Raw genomic sequence first — 21,880 nt, 5'->3', positions numbered from 1 at the left:
CCCAGAACGGGATCAATACAGACCGCAGGCCCCCCCTCCCAAAAGTAATACATACAATAAATATATATATATATATATATATATATATATATATATATATTTGTTTTTTTACTCGCTCTGGCTTCGACCCCTGGTATCATATAAACACGCATAAGACATGGAGGAATGAATAGGATTGCAGGAAATTAGCTTTAAAAGAGCAAAAACAAATCTCTGCATCGTGCTAAATGTTTAGAATTGCAGGAAATTTACTTTAGAAATGGCCCAACTTATCTTAAAATCCAACAAATTGTGTGATGGGCACTTTTTCTAAATGGAAAAATGGGTCTCTAAAATGAACAGAACTGAGGAAGTTCTGGGCCATATGGGTTGAGGAGAGATAAATAATTGTTACGAGTGTCATGTGTGGAGGACCAAGACGCAACAGGGAAGTGTATACTCATCTTCTCTTTTTAATATAAAAGGAGAAACAAAATAAACACGTTTACAATTAACAGAAACAACACTAACAGTTCTGTCATGTGAAGAACACAACTACCCACAATACAAACACACCCCTAATTATAGGACCTTCAATCAGAGGCAACGATAGACAGCTGCCTCCAACTGAAGGCCCCAACACCAATTAACTAAACATAGAAATACAAATGACTAGACAGAACATAGAAATAAACTAACATAGAACATTAACCAAAACCCTGGACTAATAAATCAAATACCCCTCCCTACATGGACACATACACACAACCACCCTGAACCACATAAAACAAATACCCCCTGCCACGTCCTGACCAAACTAAACACTAACAAATAACACCTTTACAGGTCAGAACGTGACAATAATTGAGTGTTAGCTACTACACTTCAAAAAGAGAGTTGCAATGTCATTTAGAAAAAAAAATACTTGTTTATTAACAGACTATAAAATATATATATATATACACATTAAAATAACAAAAAAGCACGAATAAAACATCACAAATCACTCAAAAAACAGTTACATTCATCCACAAATAAGTCCCTAATCAATACTTTAAATTGCAAAAACGGCACCAGAACATCAAGATTAAATGTATTTGGAATTTTGTTCGAGCAGAACAGTGCATTAAAACTAAAAGTAGATTTACCTAGCTCGGTGGAGACCCTAGGAACCTCAAGAGTTAACCAATCCTGTGAACTGGTTTTTGCAACTCAGGTGTCTATAGTTCAACAGCAAAGTCAGATAAGACGAAAGTTTAAGAAGTAGGGCCTTGTAAACAATTTGCAAAAAAATAGTCCTCGATGCTAGATGCTTCCTGACTGTCTGGCTTTCATTTTGGTGATTATTAGCGAGCTGGAAATAGTAAAGAAACGAATGTAGGTCCCCCAAATTATTACTATTATTTGATAATAATTAGTGATTTATTAGGTATTGGGTATTTATTAGGATCCCAATTAGCCGCTGCCAAAGCATCAGCTACTCTTCCTGGGGTCCACATGAAACCTGACATAATACATAGTACATAACATTATTAGTCAAGGACTGAAATACATATATTTAAAACGTCACTAACAGCCTACATATCAGTACATACTGCAGATATGCCTATAGTGGACAACCTTGTTTTACTCCTCTTGACAGTTTAACACTTTCTGAGAAGTAGCCATTATTTACTATTTTACACCTAGGGTTCCTATAAATAACTTTAATCCATTTTATAAGAGATTCTCCAAAATTGAAATATTACAGGCATTTAAAAATAAACTCCAGTCATACTTTATCAAAGGCCTTTTCAAAGTCAGCTATGAATACCAGGCCTGGTTTCCCATATTTTCCATAGTGTTCAATTGTTTCCGGTACTTGTCTTATATTATCTCCATTGTATTGTCCATGTAAAAAAAAACTCTCTGATTAAGATTATTAATATCCGATAATACTGGTAATGAAACAGGCAGGGAGCAGGCCTCGAACCCTCGACCTTCTAGCCCGAAGTCCAGCGCGCTTTCGACTGTGCCCCAAAAGCATGCTCAAGCGGCAGTCGATATCCTTGCTTATAAACCCAGGGTCGTTACAATACCTTCGCTAAGCATTTTGCTAGAATTTTTGCATCACAACACTGAAGTGTAAGATCAAATCAAATGTATTTATATAGCCCTTCTTACATCAGCTGATATCTCAAAGTGCTGTACAGAAACCCAGCCTAAAACCCCAAACAGCAAGCAATGCAGGTGTAGAAGCACGGTGGCTAGGAAAAACTCCCTAGAAAGGCCAAAACCTAGGAAGAAACCTAGAGAGGAACCAGGCTATGAGGGGTGGCCAGTCCTCTTCTGGCTGTGCCGGGTGGAGATTATAACAGCACATGGCCAAGATGTTCAAATGTTCATAAATGACCAGCATGGTCAAATAATAATAATCATAGTAGTTGTCGAGGGTGCAACACGTCAGTAACACAAGAGTAAGTGTCAGTTGGCTTTTTCATAGCCGATCTTTGAGAGTATCTCTACCGCTCCTGCTGTCTCTAGAGAGTTGAAAACAGCAGGTCTGGGACAGGTAGCACGTCCGGTGAACAGGTCAGGGTTCCAGCAGGTCTGGGACAGCAGGTCTGGTACAGGTAGCACGTCCGGTGAACAGGTCAGGGTTCCATAGCTGCAGACAGAAGAGTTGGAACTGGAGCAGCAGCACGGCCAGGTGAACTGGGAACAGCAAGGAGTCATCAAGCCAAGTAGTCCTGAGGCATGGTCCTAGGGCTCAGGTCCTCCGAGAGAGAGACAGAAAGAGAGAAAGAGAGAATTAGAGAGAGCATATTTAAATTCACACAGGACACTGGAAAAGACAAGAGAAATACTCCAGATGTGACAGACTGACCCTAGCCCCCCGACACATAAAGTACTGCAGCATAAATACTGGAGGCTGAGACAGGAGGGGTCAGGAGACACTGTGGCCCCATAAGAGTCCTCATGTGTTTTTTCTGTAAGGGTCTGTGTCACGGAGGCATGTCCATGACTTGTAGACAATGACACTGAACCAAATTATTTTTGGGAGAAAGACTCTGCATTGTATCTCTTCAAGGTATAGCCAAGAATCCTAAAACAAAAGAGAATGTTGGATTGAGTAGCGCATTCCATTTGCCAACAATACTTTGACACAAAGCGCCAAAATCGAGTGTTTGTTGTCCAAGCCAGTTACTCAAACAATGTAACCATGTTTCCACCGTGTATAACGCTGCCAATTTAAACGTACATGCTCTAGCAATGTGAAATATATTATTAGAATAATGACCGAGGTGTTGGTACAGTATAATCATATAGTTTAACCAACCTCATGTGTTTGTCTGAAGCTTCGGTGTACATTACGCATTACGTAAATTAGTCTGCGAGTCATCAAGGTACATTTATTGGTTGACGGGAATAACCAAAGTGACGAATTATCCCGGGTGTGAATTACTTCGTTAATTTGTATTTTGTGATTTAAAGAAGTTATCGCACACGTTATTGAAGGTGTGTGTGTGTGTGTGTGTGTGTGTGTGTGTGTGTGTGTGTGTGTGTGTGTGTGGGTGTGTTTATGTGTGTGTGTTATGGCACACGTTATTGAAGTGTGTGTGTTTTTATGTAAAACTGTTGTTTATGATGTTATATGCCCATGGGAAATTACGGTAGAAATGTGTTTTGGGGCTATCATGATGGAACATTCCTAGCTGAAGGGATTTCCTGGAAAGAGTACTTAGGTGCTCAGTTGGCATTTGCCTGAGGGAGAGCAGGCTGGGCAGGTAACAGGTTGGCTAGTGTAGAGGTATACCTGGGTGTTGTTATGGAGGTACCGAGTAAATGTGCTGGGGTACAGGTTAGTCCAGGTAATTGAGGTATTATGTAGGTAGGGATAAAGTGACTATGCATAGATAATAAAGAGCGAGTAGCAGCAGTGTAAAAACAAAGGGGAGGGATATTTTTATTGACCAAAGTATCAGTTATCACACGACACGATGTAAAGGAAAAACCTAATTAAAAAATACGAATAAAATAAAAAATGATAAAGAAAAAAAATATTAAGAAAACAATATATATATATATAAAACCATATATATATATGTATGTGTGTTCCAGGGCTAATTTCATTAGCATTTTGGCATGATTTTCTAGATTCAGAACATAAAGTAATATTTATAAAGCAAACATGATTCTTTAGGTGTAGCACAGCATGTTCTTTAATAGCTCAAGAATACAATGCAGAGCAGGGCTTAAAAGAGTGCTTGTTTAGATTCATCTCATCCTAGTATTGTATCAAAGCACCACAGCATTTACAATTAATTGCCAGAAAAAAAGTAGCAACATACATTTACATTTTAGAAACCTTATCAAATCTGACAAGAAAATAAATCTAATGCCAGAATCCTAACATATTGAAAGCAAATGAATATATAATATGAATATGTATTGAGAAACTTAACTCCAGAGGCTCAGGACACAGTCAGGAGAGCAGCCTAGCTTGTTCTGAGTTGCTTAGCTTGTTCTGAGTAGCCTAGCTTGTTCTGAGTAGCCTATCTTGTTCTTTTTTGAATGTTATATCACCTTTATTTAACCAGGTAATCTAGTTGAAAACAAGTTATCATTTACAACTGCGACCTGGCCAAGATTTTTTATTTTTTTTAATCTTTATTTTAACAGGGAAAACAGACTGAGACCTGGATCTCTTTTACGGCTGTGCCCTGTGTAAACATGTTGACATGTACAGTTTTAGGCATACAGACAAGAACATTTCAAACATACAAAACAAAGACACAATTCAACAGAAACAATCACAGACAACATCATACTGATCCTCCATAACATTTTTGAAATGGGCAAGGGACACCAGAGTGTCTAACTTAAGATAAAGCAAAGCAGTGCGACACAAACAAGAACACAGAGTTACACATGGAATAAACAAACATACAGTCAATAATACAGTAGAACAAAAGAAAGTCTATATAGAGCGTGTGCAAATGGCGTGAGGAGGTAAGGCAATAAATAGGCCATAGTAGCGAAGTAATTACAATTTAGCAAATTAACACTGGAGTGATAGATGAGCAGATGGTGATGTGCAAGTAGAAATACTGGTGTGCAAAAGAGAAGAAAGGAAATAAAAACAATATGGGGATGAGGAAGGTAGATTGGATGGGCTATTTACAGATGGGCTATGTACAGCAGCAGCGATCGGTTAGTTGCTCAGATAGCTGATGTTTAAAGTTAGTGAGGGAAATATAAGTCTCCAGCTTCAGCTATTTTTACAATTCGTTCCAGTCATTGGCAGCAGAGAACTGGAAGGAAAGGTGGCCAAAGGAGGTGTTGGCTTTGGGGATGACCAGTGAGATATACCTGCTGGAGTGCGTGCTACGGGTGGGTGTTGTTATTGTGATCAATGAGCTGAGATAAGGCGGAGCTTTACCTAGCATAGACTTAAAGATGACCTGGAACCAGTGGGTCTGGTGACGAATATGTAGCGAGGGCCAGGCGGCTATAGCATACAGGTCACAGTGGTGGGTGGTATAAGGGGCTTTGGTGACAAAACGGATGGCACTGTGATAGACTACATCCAGATTGCTGAGTAGAGTATTGGAAGCTATTTTGTAAATGACATCGCCGAAGTCGAGGATCGGTAGGATAGTCAGTTTTACAAGGGTATGTTTGGCGGCGTGAGTGGAGTCTTTGTTGCGAAATAGGGAGCCAATTCCAGATTTGATTTTGGATTGGAGATGTTTAATATGAGTCTGAAAGGGGAGTTGACAGTCTAGCCAGACACCAGGTATTTGTAGTTGTCCACATATTCTAAGTCAGAACCGTCCAGAGTAGTGATGCTAGTCAGGCGGGCGGGTGCGAGCAGCGAATGGTTGAAAAGCATGCATTTGGTTTTACTAGCGTTTAAGAGCAGTTGGAGGCCACGGAAGGAGTGTTGTATGGCATTGAAGCTTGTTTGGAGGTTTGTTAATTAACTTGGCTTTCGAAGACTTTAGAAAGGCAGGGCAGGATGGATATAGGTCTATAACAGTTTGGGTCTAGAGTGTCACCCTCTTTGAAGAGGGGTATGACCGCGGCAGCTTTCCAATCTTCAGGGATCTTCGACGATACAAAAGAGAGGTTGAACAGACTGGTGATAGGGGTTGCATCAATGGCAGTGGATAATTTTAGTTAGAGTTAGAGCTACAGGATGCAAATTTCTGTTTGAATAAGCTAACCTTTGCTTTCCTGACTGACTGTGTGTATTGGTTCCTGACTTCCCTGAAAAGTTGCGTATCGCAGGGACTATTCGATGCTAGTGCAGTCCACCACAGGATGTTTTTGTGCTGATGGAGGGCAGTCAGGTCCTCTGAGGAGCCTACCTTGTTCTGAGAAGACTACCTTGTTCTGAGTAGCCTAGCTTGTTCTGAGTAGCCTAGCTTGTTCTGAGTGGCCTACCTTGTTCTGAGCTGCCTACCTTGTTCTGAGTTTCCTACCCTGTTCTGAGCAGCCTACCTTGTTATGAGTAGCCTAGCTTGTTCTGAGTAGCCTAGCTTGTTCTGAGTAGCCTACCTTGTGTTCTGAGGAGCCTACCTTGTTCTGTGTTTCTACCCTGTTCTGCGCAGCCTACCTTCTTCTGAGTAGCCTACCTTGTTATGCGTAGTCTAGCTTGTTCTGAGTAGCTTACCTTGTTCTGAGTAGCCTACCTTGTTCTGAGTAGCCTACCTTATTCTGAGTAGCCTACTTGCTGTGGAGAAGTATTTCTATTTGCTGTAGAGGAGACTGATAATAATAGTACCTAATAATAGTACCTGTCTGCCAGAAATCACACACTCCCATGACAGTCTACAATTCCTCATAATATGGTAAATACACGCAGAACCTGCTACAATCTTATCTGTTGACCATTATGTTAAACCGTTTCAAAATGCAGGTTATTCCTCAGAAATCTGTACTAGATCTCCTAATTTGTCAATTTGGTTCACTATTTTCACCATCAATGACCGAATTTATAAAGAAACCATATTGAAAGAATGGTATTAACGTGATACATAAAATACAACTAGTTCCCCAACAATGCTTTCCTTAGCAATCATACTGTATGACGCGTTGGAATGAACTGTGCTCAGAGCTACGTATGGCCTCTTGATAAGGAGCACTGGTGTCAGTTTTAGTGTTGGTATCTCATGCATTCCACTGCATCAGTTATTGCGTGTGAGCCAAAGAATATGTGATGTAAAGAATAGTGAGTTGTAGTCCTAGCTGTTGTTGTCTCTCAACTGGCTGGCTTGTGAAGTACCAGTCACGCGTAGTACAGAAGTGGTCTGACGATGCAGACGGGAGGCTACAAGACTGTTTTTCTAGTATGGACTGGAATATGTTCCGGGATTCATCCGATAGCATTGAGGAGTATACCACAACAGTCACATGCTTCATCAATAAGTACATACACAATATCGTTCCCCACAGTGACTATACTAAGGTATCCAAACCCCCCCCACCCCCCCAAAAAAAAATGGATTACAGGTGTTATCCGTGCTGAGCTAAAGGCTGGAGCTACCGCTTACAAGGAATGGGACACGGAGATACAAGAAAAACTTTCTACGATCTCCGACGAGACATCAAACATGCAAAAGGACAATATACTGTAGGAGGAAGGTGGAATCCTACTACACCGGGTCCGCCACTTCGAGGAAAACAACACAGAGTCCTGCATGAAAGCCACTGTTGTTTTTCCCGGATGACTGTATGATCTTGCGCTCTGTGTTAAACAGGTTAACACTCACAAGACCGCTGGGCCAGACGAAATACCAGGGCACATTCTCAGAGCATCCGTAGACCAGCTGGCAAGTGTCTTCATGGAAAGCATCTAGATAATGAGTTAATGTTTCTGTGCGTCGGATTGAACACCGAGGTACAGTAGGCTACTGTGCCCAATTGTGTAGGATAGCCCAAGGCTTTTGTGCTTACACCAAATGGTATTTACCTTTCTATTATCAGGACATTTAATGACAACAAACTAGTAGCCTAGTGGGCTTCTAAACCAATTAATTTGGTGAATTTGAATGATGTAAATAATGATACTGTCACAAGTATCGTCGTTGTGTTGAAGGGAGGACCAATACGCAGCGGGAATGTGGATACTCATCTTTTTAATCAAACACGAGAAAAGCATCCACAGGGGAAAAAACAATAAACATTACTCACGACGGCAACAGTGTAGCAGGCTAACAAACGCAGTGCTCACAAACAATTACCCACAAACACACAGACAAACACACCCTACTAATATAGGACTCCCAATCAAAGGCAACTCAACACACCTGCCTTCAATTGGGAGTCCCACCCCAATTAACTACACATAGAAAACCAAAGCTAGACAGAACGTAGACACACATACCAAAACACAAAAACCTCTGCCACGCCCTGACCAAAACTAATACAATTACTCCCTCTGCTGGTCAGGACGTGACAGATACTGGTGAGAGTCCAGTAACAGACGGACTCCCATCCATTTAATCATAGAGGCTATTGTTACTTTGTTTCTCTAAAATCATGTTTCCATTTCTACTGTCACTTTTACCAGATCCAAACTGAACAGTTTATTTTACCAGATCCAAACTGAGCTGTTTATTTTACCAGTTTATTTTACCAGATCCAAACTGAGCTGTTTATTTTACCAGTTTATTTTACCAGATCCAAACAAAGCTGTTTATTTGACCAGACTCTGTACCGTAACACCCTGTATATAACCTCCACATTGACTCTGTACCGGTACCACCTGTATATAGGCTCCACATTGACTCTGTACTCTAACACCCTGTATATTGCCTCAATATTGTTATTTTATTGTTGCTCTTTTATTTTTTACTTTAGATAATTTCATAAATATTTTTCTTAAATGTTATTTTTCTTAAAACTGCAATGTTGGTTAAGGGCTTGTAAGTAAGCATTTCACTGTTGTATTTGGCGCATATGACAAATCAAATTTGATGTTCTGGTGCTCACCTCTCTTAGAGGCTTTCATTTACTAATATTAACAGGTGCATGACTAATAGGCCAATAAACTACAGAAAATAACAAGCAGGACGTCGACAACGACTTGAATAACTCAAAGATATTCTCAGTATATACTATTTACCCATAACACCACCCAGGTATACCTCTACTCTATCCAACCTGTTACCCAGCCTGCTCTCCCTCAGGCAAATGCCAACTGAGCACCTAAGTACTCTTTCCAGGAAATCCCTTCAGCTCGGAATGTTCCATCATGATAGCCCCAAAACACATTTCTACCGTAATTTCCCATGGACATATAACATCATAAACAACAGTTTTACATAAAAACACACACACTTCAATAACGTGTGCCATAACTTCTTCTTTAAATCACACAATACAAATTAATGAAGTAATTCACACCCGGGATAATTCGTCACTTTGGTTATTCCCGTCAACCAATAAATGTACCTTGGTGACTCGCAGACTAATTTACGTAATGCGTAATGTACACCGAAGCTTCAGACAAACACATGAGGTTGGTTAAACTATATGATTATACTCTACCAACACCTCGGTCATTATTCTAATAATATATTTCACATTGCTAGAGCATGTACGTTTAAATTGGCAGCGTTATACACGGTGGAAACATGGTTACATTGTTTGAGTAACTGGCTTGGACAACAAACACTCGATTTTGGCGCTTTGTGTCAAAGTATTGTTGGCAAATGGAATGCGCTACTCAATCCAACATTCTCTTTTGTTTTAGGATTCTTGGCTATACCTTGAAGAGATACAATGCAGAGTCTTTCTCCCAAAAATAATTTGGTTCAGTGTCATTGTCTACAAGTCATGGACATGCCTCCGTGACACAGACCCTTACAGAAAAAACACATGAGGACTCTTACACTTCAGTGTTGTGATGCAAAAATTCTAGCAAAATGCTTAGCGAAGGTATTGTAACGACCCCGGGTTTATAAGCGAGGATATCGACTGCCGCTTGAGCATGCTTTTGGGGCACAGTCGATAGCGCGCTGGACTTCGGGCTAGAAGGTCGAGGGTTCGAGGCCTGCTCCCTGCCTGTTTCATTACCAGTATTATCGGATATTAATAATCTTAATCAGAGAGTTTTTTTGTTTACATGGACAATACAATAGAGATAATATAAGACAAGTACCGGAAACAATTGAACACTATGAAAAATATGGGAAACCAGGCCTGGTATTCATAACTGACTTTGAAAAGGCCTTTGATAAAGTATGACTGTTTATATATAAATGCCTGTAATATTTCAATTTTGGAGAATCTCTTATAAAATGGGTTAAAGTTATGTATAGTAACCCTAGATGTAAAATAGTAAATAATGGCTACTTCTCAGAAAGTGTTAAACTGTCAAGAGGAATAAAACAAGGTTGTCCACTATCGGCATATGTATTTATTAGGGCCATTGAAATGTTTGCTGTTAAAATCAGATCCAACAATAATATCAAGGAGCTAGAAATCCAGGGTTTATAAACGAATGTGTCGTTGTACACTGATTCATCTTTTCTTTTAAATCCACAGTTTGAATCCCTCCAAACCCTCATAGAGAATCTAGATAATTGTTCTAACCTCTCTTACAACCAAATTATGATCTGTGTACTATATTACGTATTTGATCACAAAAAAATACAACTTTTACATTACCGTGTAGTTTACCAATAAAATGGTCTGACGGTGAAGTGGACATACTTAGTATACATATCCTGAATTAAATAAATGATCTCACTACAATACATTTTAATAGAAAGTTAGCAAAAATAGATAAGATCTTGCTACCATGGAAAGGAAAATACCTGTCTATTTGTGGAAAAATCACTCTGATTAACTCTTCAGCCATATCCCAGTCTGATTAACTCTTCAGTCATATCCCAGTTCACCTATTTGTTTATGGATTTGCCTACACCTTACGACCTGTTTTTTTAATTATATGAGCAAAAAATATTCCATTTTATTTGGTATAGCAAGCCAGACAAAATTAAAAAGGCCTATTTATATAATCAATATGAATTTAGAGGGCAGAAATGATTAAATATTAAAGCATTATACCCTCACTAAAGCTGTCAGTCATACAAAAGTTATACTTGAATCCAAACTGGTTCTCTAGCAAATTAGTAAGAATGTCTCACCCCATGTTCAAGAATGGCCTTTTTCCTTTATTCAGATTACAACCTCTCACTTTTGGCTTTTTTGAAAACAAAATCTTCTCCAAAATATCGTTATTTTGACTTGCCTAGTTAAATAAAGGTACAATGTTTTTTTAAAGCCGTCTAAAGTTGGTTGTAATTTCAGTTTATTCCACCAGTAAAGACAGAACAAATAATACAACAAATATTGTGGTTAAATTCAAATATACTAATTGATAAAAAACGGTATAATCTTTGTAAATTATATCATAAATAGGACTGGTGGAGTTATGTCACACATGCAGCTAACTATAAAAACAAAGAGAGTCGCACACTCCATATGTATAATCTCCCAGTGATTTATTGGGTAAATAAACACCAATGTTTTGTCATCACTGCGCCTTCTTCAGGGTAATGTTATGCATGCTTCAGCTAGTTATGTAGACAAACAGTGCAATTAGTGCAACCAATTACAATAGCGAAGGGTGTGTCGTATTTTCTAGGTTGATAAGAATGAATTGAGCGAAACTGTTAAAGACAATAGCCCACAGCATATAGAATATAGTAATAATATATAATATATAATATATATATAGCCATTGTTATCATTAGCATTAACACAACATTAGCATCAACATACATTGTTTCATTTAATTTCACCTAAATATTTAAATATTTCCAATTTCAGTCAAAAATATTGTTACATGTAATCTTTTGGTTTAACCATAATGCATAATAAGCATCATCAACAGGGGGGACATATTGTGGCGGAACAGGGGGAACATATCAACAGGGGGGACATATTGTGGGGGAACATATCAACAGGGGGAACATATTGTGGGGGAACAGTGGGAACATATCAACAGGGGGAACATATTGTGGGGGAACAAGTGGAACATATCAACAGGGGGAACATATTGTGGGGGAACAGGGGGAACATATTGTGGGGGAACAGGGGGGAACATATCAACAGGGGGAACATATTGTGGGGGAACAGGGGAACATATCAACAGGGGGGAACATATTGTGGGGGAACAGGGGAACATATTGTGGGGGAACAGGGGGAACATATCAACAGGGGGGAACATATTGCGGGGGAACAGGGGGAACATATCAACAAGGGGGAACATATTGTGGGGGAACAGGGGGAACATATCAACAGGGGGAACATATTGTGGGGGAACAGGGGGAACATATTGTGGGGGAACAGGGGGGACATATCAACAGGGGGAACATATTGTGGGGGAACAGGGGAACATATCAACAGGGGGAACATATTGTGGGGGAACAGGGGGAACATATCAACAGGGGGAACATATTGTGGGGGAACAGGGGGAACATATTGTGGGGGAACAGGGGGAACATATCAACAGGGGGAACATATTGAACATATTGTGTACGCTGATAAACTGCAGAAAGAATACATTAATTTAGAAGATCTGGTCACAGAAAATATAATTGGTCAATAGAAGGGCCTGAGATCAAAGTCAATATTAAGACCACTAGGGATCATGCAGTTAACAACAATATATGGAAATGTGTGCTCTTCCCAAAATTACAACCAACTAATTGCAGCATTACCGCAAAAGATTTAAGAGCAAGTGGAAGGGAGAAAAAGTAAGGAACTTGTCTGTCGGCCCTGCATTAAAGACCAAAATTGATAGATTGCAAAATAGTTGGGAAGAGATTTTCGATGTACCGATTCCATTGCATATGGTTTATGAATTGATACGCAAAACGACGCCGGATTCAAAACTTAGAATTCTTCAATTGAACTTATTATACAAAATTCTTGCAACCAATAGAATGTTATATATATGGGAGATACAATCTTCCCAGCTCTGCAGAATTTGCTGTGAGGAAGCAGAATCATTAGATCATTTGTTTTGGTACTGTCCATATGTAGCTTGTTTTTGGTCACAGGTCCAGGAATGGCTGAAGAATTGCAACATTTACCTGGAGCTAACTCTGCAGATACCACTACTGGGTGATTTGAAAAGTCATAGTCAATCGATTAATAATATAATACTTTTAGCAAAAAAAAGTGTTGGACTAATAACAATATAACAAATGTAAAATAAAATGTCTATAAAAGTTGAGAACTTTTGTGAAACAGCACAGTTAAAAATATATGGCAAATAGAAATTAAACTGGATGGACATCAGAAATAGATGGGAGAGGTTGAGGGTAGAAGAAGGACAGGACTAAAAACAAACAAAATTTAACTATTGTAAAAATATACTGTGCCCGTAAAATGTATATAGTTTGTATAAGCTGGAAGTAGAAGCCTAAGTGTTGTTGTTCATTAGTTTACTCCAAATAACAATGGAAAATACATTTTACTTCCAGCTTATACAAACTATATGTACACTGTATATGTATGTATGTATGTACAGTATGTGTGTACAGTATCTTCGGAAAGTATTCAGACTGTTTGACTTTTTCTAAATTTTGTTACATTACAGCCTTATTCTAAAATGGATTACATAAAATACAATTCTCAGGAATCTACACACAATACCCCATTATGACAAAGCGAAAACAGTTTTTTAGACATATTTGCAAATGTATTAAAAATAAACAATAACCTTATTTACATAAGTATTCAGACCCTTTGCTATGAGACTCAAAATTGAGCTCAGATGCATCCTGTTTCCATTGATTATCCTTGACATGTTTCAACAACTTGATTGGAGTCAAGCTGTGGTAAATTCAATTGATTGGACATGATTTGGAAAAGCACACACCTGTCTATATAGGCCATGAGGTGGAAGGAATTATCCGTAGAGCTCTAAGACAGGATTATGTCGAGCACAGATCTGAGGAAGGGTACCAAAAACTGTCTGCAGCATTGAAGGTCCCCAAGAATACAGTGGCCATCATTCTTAAATAGAAGAAGTTTGGAAGAAGTTTGGAAGAAGTTTGGAACCACCAAGACTTTTCCTAGAGCTGGCCGCCCGTCCAAACTGAGCAATGGGGGAGAAGGGCCTTGGTCAGGGAGGTGAACAAGAACCTGATGGTCACTCTGACACTGTGGAAATGGGAGAAACTTCCAGAAGGACAACCATCTATGCAGCACTCCACCAATCAGGCCTTTATGGTAGAGGGGCCAGACTGAAGCCACTCATCAGTAAAAGGCACATGACGGCCCGCTTGGAGTTTGCCAAAAGGCACCTAAATACTCTCAGACCATGATAAATAAGATTCTCTGGTCTGATGAAACCAAGATTGAACTCTTTGGCCTGAATGCCAACTGTCACATCTGGAAGAAATCTGGCACCCTCCCTACGGTGAAGCATGGTGGTGGCAGCATCATTTTTTTCAGCGGCAGGGACTGGGAGACTGGGAGACTAGACTACGTAAATGTAAATGTAGTCAGGATCGAGGCAAAGATGAACGGAGCAAAGTACAGAGAGATCCTTGATGAATGCTCCAGAGCGCTTAGTACCTCAGACTGGGGCGGAGGTTCACCCTCCAACAGGACAACGACCCTAAGCACACAGCCAAGACAACGCAGGAGTGGCTTCTGGCCAAGTCTTTGAATGTCCTTGAGTGGCCCAGCCAGAGCCCGGACTTGAACCCGATCGAACATCTCTGGAGAGAGCTGAAAATAGCTACGCAGAAATGCTCCCCAGAGCTTGAGAGGATCTGCAGAGAAGAATGGGAGAAACTCCCCAAAATACAGGTGTGTGAAGCTTGTAGCATCATACCCAAAAAGACTCGAGGCTGTAATTGCTTCCAAAGGTGCTTCAAGCGAGTAAAGCGTCTGAATTCTTATGTCAATTTAATATTTATGTATTTATGTTTTTATACATTTGTAAAAAATTGTAAAAACCTATTTTTGCTTTGTCATTATTGGGTATTGTTTGTTGATTGATGAATGAAAAAAGAAACGTTAATCCATTTTAGAATAAGGCTGTAACGTAACATAATGTGGAAAAGTCAAGGGGTCTGAATACTTTTTTTCCCTAATGCACTGTACATAGAACATTTAATTACCACATGGGTGGGGAGTGGGAGCCCCTAGACTGACGGTCAGGGCAGAGGGCAAGTTCAAGGGTATGCTCCAGGACACTTCCAGGCTCCCACCACCACTAGTGTGGCATATTACACAAATAATGAAGATCCTGAGAATGATGGAGATTATGTGAATTTTGACAACCCCCCCACTCTTCCTCATAGCATTTGAAGACAGCTCAAGGCCTCAATCTCCCACTTAAAACATCTCTAATGGAAGGGGCACATGATGCCATGTTACAGAAACTAAAAAAGAAAAGGACAGTTAGAAGACTCAGAGGGAATATAGCTCTGAGATGTTAAACAGAAACAGAGCCCCCAGTGCTTGCTCGACCGGGAGTGCTGGCAGTTTCGATCTGAGCTCTGACAGATCGCTACAGGAAGCCGGGTTACTGCAACCACAGGCGGTACCCATGACAACCTTGCTTCAGTCTGATGTGCTGAGAGAACTGAAAATATTATAGACAGTGTTTCCCAAAAAAAAGAGACAAGTGAAAAACATTTACTAGACATGTACGGCTTCTCTGAAAACGGTCCAACAGTTGTGGGTAACTTCAAACCGCTGAAGTAACTGCAGTACTTGCAGGCTTATTAAAAACTAAAGATAAGCACATTAAAACTGTGAGCATAATAACTGATAGTGAGTTGCTAATGGATTTGCAACTTGAAATAATACACTAGAAAGCACACTGAAAGAAGGAGAGTACCGCCAGGGTAATGAGGAAGTAGAAGCTATTGCTCAGATGAGGAGTAGAATAGTGGATGTGGGGGAAGCTGGGAAACAACTTCTGAAGGAGAGGTCTCTGAGGAGCATGGGTATGCTGTTTCTAGTACTGCTGGTGGTGTCTCTGTGCTTGATTGGAGAGCCAGGCTGGGAATGAACGCATGTTAGAGTGGGGTTAAAGACAACAGAAAGATTAAACAAGACTGCCTACATTCCAGTGTTTGAGACCCATGTCCTCGCGATGATATGTGAATGGGGCCAGGGAATGAACTCTAGGACGGGTGGGGTTGCTATTTAGGCACTGGAATGTTGGCAGAAAACGGGGAACGTTTTTGAGAGAAGAGATAAATGAATCGCAAGCTGGGTTCTTACAGAGACTACTAAATTGGGCGATTGATGGTCACTTGAATGATGAGGTTGGTTATTGAGTTTTGGACGTAAACCTGGACCATAGGTACTTATAGGGTCACAGTGCACTGGACCGAGTTAGAAGATAGTCATACAAGTGAATTGGATTTAAAAGGAAGGAGTGTGGCTCAGTTGGTAGAGCATGGTGTTCGCAACGCCAGGGTTGTGGGTTCGATTCCCACGGGGGGCCAGTACGAGAAAAAAAAAGAGATAAATGTATGCATTCACTACTGTAAGTCGCTCTGGATAAGAGCGTCTGCTAAATGATTAAAATGTAAACATCCAAGGCTGTACTCAGATTGGCCTTTTCAGTATTTTAAAGGGGACCCGGGCACACATTTATGGGGAAAGGAGTGTGTAGAAGCAACAAACCAAGGGCTGGAAGAGTGTAAGGTTAACCTTCCCCGGTCGAGTCTGTTCTGGGGTCACTTAGGTTAACCTACTCCGGTTGAGTCTGTTCTGGGTTCACTTAGGTTAACCTACCCCGGTCTAGTCTGTTCTGGGGTCACTTAGGTTAACCTACTCCGGTCTAGTCTGTTCTGGGGTCACTTAGGTTAACCTACTCCGGTCGAGTCTGTTCTGGGGTCACTTAAATCTGACATGCCCGGAACAGAGAACTTGGTTAATGCAGAGGGGGCCCAGAGTGAACCTCTTCAAGGAAAATCACTAAGGTAGATGCAGCTTTATACTGTATGAATTTTAGGAGAAGTGTGTTAACGCAGTATTGAACATGGACAACGCTTCAATTCACACCGACAGCGTCGCGGCACAAAACAGTACGCAGTATCATCTGGATATGTGTTCAACAAAAGTTCAACATTCACCTTCTGCTAACATTTCTGTCAAACCGTCTACGCAGACAATGTGATGCTTACGTTCGATAAATCCAATGTATGCACCACACCGAATGCACTGCAACTGCCTCTGCAACGCAAATGCAGCATTTAATTGGAAATTAACGTAATTCTGGTGTACCAAATGAAATGACGCTGTCGGTGTGATCGAAGCGTAAGGGGCTGCGGGTGGACAGACCACCATGGCCCCTCAGAAGGGTGCTGGGCCCCAATTACTGTAACCAGTTACTCTATGAGTGGGAGTAATTGTCCAGGCTGTCGCAGTATAATGGGGGTAGGGATAAATAGTATGCTTAATAAAAACCTACCCTGGGTGTGGAAAAGACCTGTAACTTTATATTTACTCCATCCAAGCACACCCATAGAAGAATGGGGGAAAGTGAAAGAGACATGTGGGTACAACGCCAGCCTAGTCCTGGGGACTTGGACGGGGTTAACAAATGTGGGTACAACGCCAGTCTAGTCCTGGGGACTTGGACGGGGTTAACAAATGTGGGTACAACGCCAGCCTAGTCCTGGGGACTTGGACGGGGTTAACAAATGTGGGTACAACGCCAGCCTAGTCCTGGGGACTTGGACGGGGTTAACAAATGTGTGTACAACACCAGCCTAGTCCTGGGGACTTGGAGGGGGGTTAACACATGTGGGTTCAATGCCAGCCTAGTCCTGGGGACTTGGACGGGGTTAACAAATGTGGGTACAACACCAGCCTAGTCCTGGGGACTTGGAGAGGGGTTAACAGAACACATTTCAGAGAGATGGATAACTGTGTGACTACATTTACATTTACATTTACGTCATTTAGCAGACGCTCTTATCCAGAGCGACTTACAAATTGGTGCATTGCCCTTATGATATCCAGTGGAACAACCACTTTACAATAGTACATCTATATCTTTTTTTTTTTTTTTGGGGGGGGGGGTTTGAAGGATTACTATATCCTATCCCAGGTAATCCTTAAATAGGTGGGGTTTCAGGTGTCTACGGAAGGTGGTGATTGACTCCGCTGTCCTGGCATCGTGAGGGAGCTTGTTCCACCATTGGGGTGCCAGAGCAGCGAACAGTTTTGACTGGGCTGAGCGGGAACTGTGCTTCCGCAGCGGTAGGGGGGCCAGCAGGCCAGAGGTGGATGAACGCAGTGCCCTTGTTTGGGTGTAGGGCCTGATGATAGCAGAAGCTCTGGAGGGAAGGGACTTCACCATGGATTCACCATGGATTCATCATTGATTCCTTTCAAAGGTCATTCATGGGGAAGTCCAAGAGGCCCTATATGTCAAACAGGAACTACGGAGAAAGGACGCTGGTTTTATAAACGCACTGGGCTTCAGCAACCGAGCAATGTTAAAAGTGCTGTAGGGTCTTATACACAGAAGTTTACCATGGATAAGAGTAAAGTCTGGTGGGGGTTACCAACAACAGAGGTAATGAAGAAAAAGGTTAAAAAGATTGAGAATGTAGAAGGAGGTGATTGTAGGGAAGGAGGTTGTAGAAGGAGGTTGTATGAGGAGGTGATTGTAGGAGGAGGTTGTAGGAGGAGGTTGTAGAAGGAGGTGATTGTAGGAGGTTGTAGGAGGAGGTTGTAGAAGGAGGTTGTAGAAGGAGGTTGTAGGAGGTGATTGTAGGAGGAGGAGGTTGTAGGAGGAGGAGGTGATTGTAGGAGGAGGTGATTGTAGGAGGAGGTGTTTGTAGGAGGAGGTTGTAGAAGAAGTAACAGTCGGTTGGGACTGGTTAAGGGAGATGCTGCGAGAATGGGCCAGAATATTTCTAGCTGGAAGGTTAGTATTGGTTACTGCTAGGAAAGTGCTGTGTGAGTGCAGCAATAAACAGGATGTGCGGCCAGAAACAAGATGAAGTAGAGATTGCTAAGAAAGGTTAAAAGAATCGTAGGAGATGAGGATGAATGTCACGCTCTGACCTAGGAGAGCTGTGTTCTCTGTTTAGTTAGGTCAGGATGGGCATTCTATGTTTTGTTTTTCTATGTTTTGGCCGGGTATGGTTTCCAATCAGAGGCAGCTGTCAATCGTTGTCTCTGATTGGAAGCCATACTTAGGCAGCCTGTTTTTCCCTTTGTTTTCGTGGGTAGTTGTTTTCTGTTTTGTTAGTATAACCTGACAGAACTGTTGGCTGTCGTTTTGTTTGCTTTGTTTAAGTGTTTTCATTAAAAGTAAAGATGAGCACTCAACACGCTGTGCCTTGGTCCCCTTTATACGACGTCCGTTACAATTAAGATGTGTATACTGATTAACTTAGAGAGGTCAATCTTGGCCATGTTCTGTTATAATCTCCACCCGGCACAGCCAGAAGAGGACTGGCCACCCCTCATAGCCTGGTTCCTCTCTAGGTTTCTTCCTGGGTTTTGGCCTTTCTAGGGAGTTTTTCCTAGCCTAGCGTGCTTCTACATCTGCAATGCTTGCTGTTTGGGGTTTTAGGCTGGGTTTCTGTAAAGCACTTTGTGACATCTGCTGATGTAAGATGGGCTTTATAAATATATTTGATTGATTGAATGCAATTCTCTTACATTGAAAACAACCATCTCTAAAAGGAGTTAAAGGATCATGTGTGAAAACAAAATAACATATATCGGAGAGGTGTTTTGAATGGGTGAGGAATAATGGCAACATAAAAAGAAAAGAAAAGGGACAGTGAAGAATAGCTAGAAAAAATAGAATTAGGGTTGACAGGGAACTTATAGAGGCACAGATGTCAGATACTTAGCATTCTGTATGGTTCTGGTGCAAAAGTAGAGTTCTCTGCATCCAGCGTTCTGAGGCTGCGCCTCCTTAAAACCCAAGAGAAGGAGGAGATTAGAAGCTCCGAAAGTCAAATAAGAGGCAGTCCTATAAACCCTGGTCTGTGGTAGTTCTAGAATACACAAAGAGAGGTTAGATATGTGTCCTCCTTTTGGATGTCTTACGTGGTAGGACACCTACATTTGGGATGTCAGGACACCGACATTTGGGATGTCAGGACACCGACATTTGGAATGTCAGGACACCGACATTTGGAATGTCAGGACACCTACATTTGGGATGTCAGGACACCTACATTTGGGATGTCAGGACACCTACATTTGGGATGCCAGGACACCTACATTTGGGATGCCAGGACACCTACATTTGGAATGCCAGGACACCTACATTTGGAATGCCAGGACACCTACATTTGGAATGCCAGGACACCTACATTTGGGATGTTAGGACACCTACATTTGGGATGTTAGGACACCTACATTTGGGATGTCAGGTCACCGACATTTGGGATGTCAGGACACCTACATTTGCAATGTTAGGACACCTACATTTGGAATGTCAGGACACCTATATTTGGAATGTTAGGACAGGAGCAGGCAATTCAAATCCAATCAAATTTTATTGGTCACAAACACATATTTAGCAGATGTTTTTGCGGGTGTAGTGACATGCTTGTGTTCCTAGCTCCAACAGTGCAGTAATATCTAACAATTCACAACAATACACACATCTAAAAGTAAAAGAATGGAACCTCTAAAAGGAGTTAAAGGATCATGTGTGAAAACAAAATAACATATATCGGAGAGGTGTTTTGAATGGGTGAGGAATAATGGCAACATAAAAAGAAAAGAAAAGGGACAGTGAAGAATAGCTAGAAAAAATAGAATTAGGGTTGACAGGGAACTTATAGAGGCACAGATGTCAGATACTTAGCATTCTGTATGGTTCTGGTGCAAAAGTAGAGTTCTCTGCATCCAGCGTTCTGAGGCTGCGCCTCCTTAAAACCCAAGAGAAGGAGCAGCTTAGAAGCTCCGAAAGTCAAATAAGAGGCAGTCCTATAAACCCTGGTCTGTGGTAGTTCTAGAATACACAAAGAGAGGTTAGATATGTGTCCTCCTTTTGGATGTCTTACGTGGTAGGACACCTACATTTGGGATGTCAGGACACCGACATTTGGGATGTCAGGACACCGACATTTGGAATGTCAGGACACCGACATTTGGAATGTCAGGACACCTACATTTGGGATGTCAGGACACCTACATTTGGGATGTCAGGACACCTACATTTGGGATGCCAGGACACCTACATTTGGGATGCCAGGACACCTACATTTGGAATGCCAGGACACCTACATTTGGAATGCCAGGACACCTACATTTGGAATGCCAGGACACCTACATTTGGGATGTTAGGACACCTACATTTGGGATGTTAGGACACCTACATTTGGGATGTCAGGTCACCGACATTTGGGATGTCAGGACACCTACATTTGCAATGTTAGGACACCTACATTTGGAATGTCAGGACACCTATATTTGGAATGTTAGGACAGGAGCAGGCAATTCAAATCCAATCAAATTTTATTGGTCACAAACACATATTTAGCAGATGTTTTTGCGGGTGTAGTGACATGCTTGTGTTCCTAGCTCCAACAGTGCAGTAATATCTAACAATTCACAACAATACACACATCTAAAAGTAAAAGAATGGAACCTCTAAAAGGAGTTAAAGGATCATGTGTGAAAACAAAATAACATATATCGGAGAGGTGTTTTGAATGGGTGAGGAATAATGGCAACATAAAAAGAAAAGAAAAGGGACAGTGAAGAATAGCTAGAAAAAATAGAATTAGGGTTGACAGGGAACTTATAGAGGCACAAATGTCAGATACTTAGCATTCTGTATGGTTCTGGTGCAAAAGTAGAGTTCTCTGCATCCAGCGTTTTGAGGCTGCGCCTCCTTAAAACCCAAGAGAAGGAGCAGCTTAGAAGCTCCGAAAGTCAA

At 41.1% G+C, this 21,880-nt stretch overlaps 1 non-coding gene across 1 annotated transcript; it reads left to right on the top strand.

Moving 5' to 3' along the window:
• The first annotated feature begins 16,387 nt into the window (after positions 1-16,387).
• Positions 16,388-16,457, top strand: trnaa-cgc (transfer RNA alanine (anticodon CGC)). The gene has a single exon. It is a non-coding gene; the product is annotated as a tRNA-Ala (tRNA).
• Positions 16,458-21,880: the final 5,423 nt, after the last annotated feature.

The sequence above is a fragment of the Salmo salar genome, chromosome ssa19 (assembly GCF_905237065.1).
Source record: "Salmo salar chromosome ssa19, Ssal_v3.1, whole genome shotgun sequence".
Classification (NCBI taxonomy): Eukaryota; Metazoa; Chordata; class Actinopteri; order Salmoniformes; family Salmonidae; genus Salmo; species Salmo salar.
Note: the sequence above shows the minus strand (reverse complement) of the source record. Positions and strands in the feature narration are given on the sequence as shown.